This window comes from Molothrus ater, chromosome 3 (assembly GCF_012460135.2).
Source record: "Molothrus ater isolate BHLD 08-10-18 breed brown headed cowbird chromosome 3, BPBGC_Mater_1.1, whole genome shotgun sequence".
Classification (NCBI taxonomy): Eukaryota; Metazoa; Chordata; class Aves; order Passeriformes; family Icteridae; genus Molothrus; species Molothrus ater.
The window spans coordinates 78,871,418-78,877,370 of record NC_050480.2 but is presented as its reverse complement, the minus strand read 5'-3'; the positions used below and the strand labels follow the sequence as shown (position 1 = coordinate 78,877,370).

Sequence of the window (5,953 nt, the reverse complement as noted above, 5' to 3'; positions counted from 1 at the left end):
TGTTCAGAGTGCTCCTGCCCTGCTTCATTGCCTGGTACAATTGAAGTGAAGGCACTGAGAAGGGACAGCTCAGACCAGCTTCTGAGCTGATATTGACTGAAAACTCATCCCTTCCAGTTTGGGCTGCCTACAAATGTCTAGATCTAAAATCTATTCCTGGGCCTGCTACACAGCATGGATTTGGGGAAAGTAACTGGAATTGTCCATGCCTGACTGTCCAAGTATGCAAAGTGAGGATAAGAGGAATTACTTGTTGGGGTTTACAAGATTTGGTGTAATCATGCTTTCAGATCTGATTAACAGGATAGAGTTCAAGCATTTATTGTTTTCTTTGGCTCAGGTGTCTCCTTGTAAAGAGTCCCAGTGGTCATGCTCTAAGACTGTTTGTCTGTGAGGTTTGGTGCAAACCCTTAGAAGGAAACCAGAAGCCATGGAAGGAAAATGCAAACAACTGCCTGGGGAGGGAAAAGGCTTTCCTGTAGAGGTGAGTCAGTTCCAGAGGAGAAGGGAGGCTGTGTCCAAAAATAACAGTGTAGAAAACAGGCACACACCAGTGCCCTGATATCGTCCACTTGAGGAAGATGTTGGGTTTCATCTGTAACATTTTTCTCTTTGTTAAGCAAGCAGGTTTCTGCACTGAATGCTATCAGATTTGTGTCTATATTCTTGGAGTCCATGTTAACCTGGCCTTTGGAAAATACTCTGGCCACATTCTTCTCTTGTTCCAGAGGCACTTCAAAGTGACCCCAAAGAGGAATTTATGTCCAATTTATATTCAGTTTTCTTATATATTTCAAAGGCTGGGGTTGATTTACATGCATTAGTGTTCATACTCTTGTAGCTCTAACTAATCACTCTCTTGTGTTCAGGCTGATTGTACCAAGCTCAGGATATTCTGCACTGTTACTCTGTGGATAATGCTGGTAACAAGCTTCTGTTTTTCAGTGTTCCTGCAGTGGCACTGCTACTGAAGAGCTTCTTCATCCTCTCTGACTCTGTAAGTAGTGTTGGCCACAACAGAAATATCCTGAATACTTAACCCCTTGCATGTTTAAAGCAAAATCTAAACTATTTGGTGTGATTTTTAACTAGAGAAAAAAAGATCACTTTAAAATATAGATTCTTTTTGTAGAACAGGATAACAAGATCTTCACATTCAAAAGTTGGCAGGTAAATTACCTTATATGAAATGAAGTCTAGTAATACCCATGACTGCCACTTACATGGGAGTCTGGAAGCAGAAGTGAGACAGAAATTATCTCCCTGCAGAGAGCAGACCCTGGCATTTTCCATACTTTTGTCTGTCTCAGGAAGAGAGTCAGGAAGGAAGAAGATCTTCAGACAAGAAAAAGTAGTGCCTGTCTCGTCTGCAAGACACCTAAACCCCCCATGCATCTGCTGGCCTGCAGGGAGCTGGCTAGCCAGCCTCCCCCAGCCTCCTCCCAGGGCCCAGGGTACATTCCAGCCTCCCCCAGCCTCCTCCCAGGGCCCAGGGTACATTCCAGCCTCCCCCAGCCTCCTCCCAGGGAATAACAGCTTCATGTGCCACAACAGTGTGGCACAGCTCATACTAATGGCAGGGTACATGAGCCAGGGCCATGACATTTTTGGCCAGACTCGAGCCTGGTGTGTGCCATGTACTATGGTGAAGGAAGGCATGAGGGGCAGGAAGAGCTTCTGTTTCAGCTGGCTATGAATAATTAGAAGAGAACAGAGCCTACTCCAGGTATTCTCAGCATTCCTCCTGATCCTGGCTCGTGTCAGAGTGATACAAGAGGAGCATCACTGTACCATTCAGCAGCTCTCTGGTCATTTATTTTCAGTTACAGGCCAGATTTTCTACATCAGGACCAAATTTAAAGCAATTCCACCTGCTTTTGTACTTAAACAACGGGTTGAAAGAAGTCCTTTTTCTCCTTTACCATACAGTGCTGTTTGTAGGAACAGGGCACTGACACCTCATTTATCAAACCACAGAAGTCTGTTCAGCCCAGCCTCCTGCTTTTACATTGTGCAGTTGCTTATGGGCAGCTCTTGCTCACTAATGCCTCATCACAAGGATTGCCTAGACTACAGCAAATGCCCTCTCAGAGATTCTATCAGATGATGCTACCATCACAGTGAATGTAAATATGCTTCATAAGACATCCAAATTTTAGAAGCCATTGAGAAAAACATGCACTAAATATTTCCAAGCATTTGTTGAGTGAAAATGTGAGTGTTTTGAGCTTTGCTGCAGATTATTCTATTAGCACCCCATTTTAATAACATATTTATCAACTGAGCACAGCTAATGACTAATGACTTTGATGGAAACAAGTGTTAGTTTTGATAGAACTAAGAGTTTAATGTTGAAACACAAGCTCTACCTGACTGAAAAGATAAGTGCAGCTCTCTCCCCAGGACCTCTTTGTGGACTGCATTATCTGTAGGCTTGTTTTCTTGACACCGATTTAATTTTTATTATGTTTATCTTCTCTATGCTTTAAGAGGGCTGGCAGGAAGCTTGTCTCATTTAAAGACAAAAAAAAACCCAACAAACTAGTGTGTTGTAAATGCCTTAGTTAGATGCACAGGTCTTTAATACACATGTCCAGACTTTTATCAGCTAATAACAATAGTAAATGAAAAGGCAGTACACCTAGAGAAAAAAATCTGATTGTTCATGGAAAAAAAACTGTGTCAATGTGGCTCCACATTAATGAACAAAGAGGTGGATTTGTAGGAACTGGAAGATGCAGGGCACTGGCACCAAAACACAGCCACTCATTCCAGTGCTACTGCTCTGAACCCAGCTGGTGCTGCATGCCTCAACATGTGGCTCCTCAGGGCAGTGTTTAAGTGCCAAAGCAACTGCAGAAGAGGCTCACTTTTGTTGGCAGAGATGAACTCTGCATGGAAAGGGCTGTGAGCACCCCATGGGCAGAGCGGGCCCTGACAGTGGCTGCAAGGGGGCATGTGGGATGCAGAGAATGGGCAGGGACCTCACTGCCACTCACCAACCCCTCCCACCCTCTCACAGTCAAATTTAATCCCATCTTCAAACTCATAGGTGTTTTTTGTCACTCTCCTTCCTCAGGGAGCCTTTTCAGTCCCTACTTGCTCTAACAGGCCAGAATCACTATTTCATTTCAGTCTGAAGCCATTCCTGAGCACAGCCCATTTGCTCTGGCAGGGCAACTGGTGGCACCAGCTGTGCCATCCCCAAGCTGAATCATCATCCTTATCCCTAATGTTTGCTGCACTAATGGAGATCACTACCATCCCAAATTATCCCCAATTTACCAGGCTAAATTAAACCTATTTTCTTTGCATTGGCCAAGCTTTCCCTCCCAGTCATCCCCAGAGCCTGGTCTACTTTGGATTGCCTTAGGACAGTCTGTCCCTACACTGCAGGCCTGACTCTTGACAAATGTCATTGTCTCCCTTCTTCCTTTCATGCCAAGGTAATTCCTTTATATATTAAATAATGTTGGCTCTTAAACAGTAAAATCAAAGAAGCACCATCACTTGAACTGGGAAGTTTTGCAGTCAGAGCAGGGATGGAGGCAGCCCTCATGCTGTGAATCCAAATAACCTCATTGATTTCAGTAGGTTTATACTGATTTAAACCTGTGACATTTCATCAAATTTATACCTTGCATTTTTAGGGACAAACCTAAATTGGGATCTTCGTGTAAAAATTATCTGGATGTCTACCTTAATATCTACCCATGAGCTCTCAGGACCTGGATGTAGGCCAGAGTGCACAGGTAAGCAAACAGGGAATGCAACAGATCAGTCACAGATCTTTCTGTGGCAAAAATCAAGGTGATCTGCTGAGGCTAGGAACACCATACACAGATCTGGTATGGTGAGGTTAAAGCCAGCTGTTCACAAACGACTGAAGTGAAATGAGGAAAATGAAAAAGAACCTGTCTATAAAGTGACAGTAAAAGCTAGCCTAAGACATTGCCCAAGAAGCCAGTTTGAAAGCCTGTATTGGGAAGTTTGGGCTGTTATTCTGGTGATACTAAATTGGGAGGAGCTGTTGACTCCCTCAAGGCAGACAAGCCCTGCAGAGAGACCTTGCAGAATTAAAGGGCCTGGACAATGACCAACCATATGAAGAGTAACAGACACAGTGCCAGACTCTGCACCTGGGATGGGGCAGCTGTGGCTGTACAGACAGACTGGGGAATGAGAGGCTGGAGAGCAGTGCCATGGAAAGGGATTTGGGGTCCTGGTCAGCAGAAAGTTGAACACGAGCCAGCAGTGCCCTGGCAGCCAGGAGGGCCATCCCTGTCCTGGGGCATCAGGGACAGCATGGCCAGCTGGGCAAGGGAGGGGATTGTCCTGCTCTGCTCTGCACTGGGGCAGCCTCACCTCCTGTGCTGGGGGCAGCTCTGGGTGCCACAATGTAAGAAGGGCATGAAACAACTGCAGTGTCCAAAGGAGGGAACAAAGATGGTGAAGGGCCCTGAGGGGAAACCGTGTGAGGAGTGACTGAGGTCACTTGGTCTGTCCAGCCTGGAGGAGACTGAGGGCAGAGCTCACTGCAGTTACAGCTTCCTGGTCAGGGGGAGAGGAAGGACAGGCACTGATCTCTTCTCTGTGATGACAGTGACAGAGCCTGAGGGAATGGCCTGAAATTGTCAGGGGAGGTTTAGGTTGGATATTAGAAAATGTTTCCTCACCCAGAGGGGTGGCTGGGCACTGGAACAGGCTCCTCAAGGAGTGGTCACAGCACCAGCCTGACAGAGTTCAAGAAGTACTTGGACAACACTCACATGCACATGGCTTAATTCTGGGGGCTGTCCTGTGTAGGGCCAGGAGTTGGACTCAGTGATCCTTATGGGTCTCTTCCAATGCAGGATATTCTAAGCCTGTTATTCTGTGAAGAGCTTTGCAGTTTAAAATCCCTGTAAAATAAAATTAAAGAAAACAAACAAACAAAAAAACACACCCAACCAAACCAACCCACCAACCAAACAAAAACTCCCAAAAAAACCTAACCAATCAAGAAAAACAAACAAACAAGCAAAACAAATATAAAAGCCCAAAACCCCAAACAAACAAACAACCCACAATAAAACAGCTGTTCCATAATCTGAAAATGTTTAAGGTACAGAGTGGGAAGGTCAAGCAAAGACCCTGCTGTGCTGCTTCTCCTAAGAAACCAGTTAAGCAAACTGTAAAATCACTTATAGCCTGGGCTCACTTTACATATTTTAGTAATTGACTTCCTAACGTGAGCAAATGTGGGATTTTCCAGGCGTGCCACAACAGCACAACCCTTTCCCAGGAATACCTGGCAAATAAGTCTGAAAAGGGGTGAGGCCACATTCTGAGACAAAAATTCTGGGTAAGGATGGTTTGCAGAGTCAACATCACCACTTGGGTATGCCTGCCTTAAAACCTCACTCATGCACTGACAGCTGTGTTCGGTTGTGATATTCCTGGGGATTATCAGCTTTGATACCCTGAAAAATAAATGCAGCTGAAAGGGGAGCACACTCACAATGACCACGAGGCCATGATGCAAACCCCTCTCATATGAGTCAACTGAGAATCACAGCAAGGTTGCTTTTAGTGGGGAACACAAGACAACCCTTGGGGACTTAATGTCCTCCAGGAGGTGGCTGCACTGCTTGCTTTGCACTGTGCCTCGTGATGCCAGCCCTTGCCTGGGGCATGGGAGTGTGTGCACCCCTGTGATGGAGCTGATGGGGGCAGAGCAGGCTGAGCTGTGCTCTGATGTGGCCCATTGCTCATCTCAGTCCTGGTAAACACCTTCCTTTGACTTTCACAGTCCAGCTGCATCGGGGTGTTGCTGGCAGAAGACAGAACAGGCCTTTGATATTGAAAAAGAAAGAAGGTGCTGTGAAACTGTGTCTCAAGGGCCATTAGACAAATTTATCTAAACTTGCCATTTTGGATATTGCTGGGTGGTTTATTGCTGCATTTAACCCAG

The 5,953-nt window shown here is 45.6% G+C and overlaps 1 long non-coding RNA gene across 1 annotated transcript; it reads left to right on the top strand.

Annotated features, from left to right (window-relative positions):
* Nucleotides 1–361: 361 nt before the first annotated feature.
* On the top strand, nt 362–3,731 carry LOC129046646 (uncharacterized). The gene is made up of 3 exons (XR_008508285.1): nt 362–484; nt 946–997; nt 3,651–3,731. It is a non-coding gene; the product is annotated as an uncharacterized LOC129046646 (long non-coding RNA).
* Nucleotides 3,732–5,953: the final 2,222 nt, after the last annotated feature.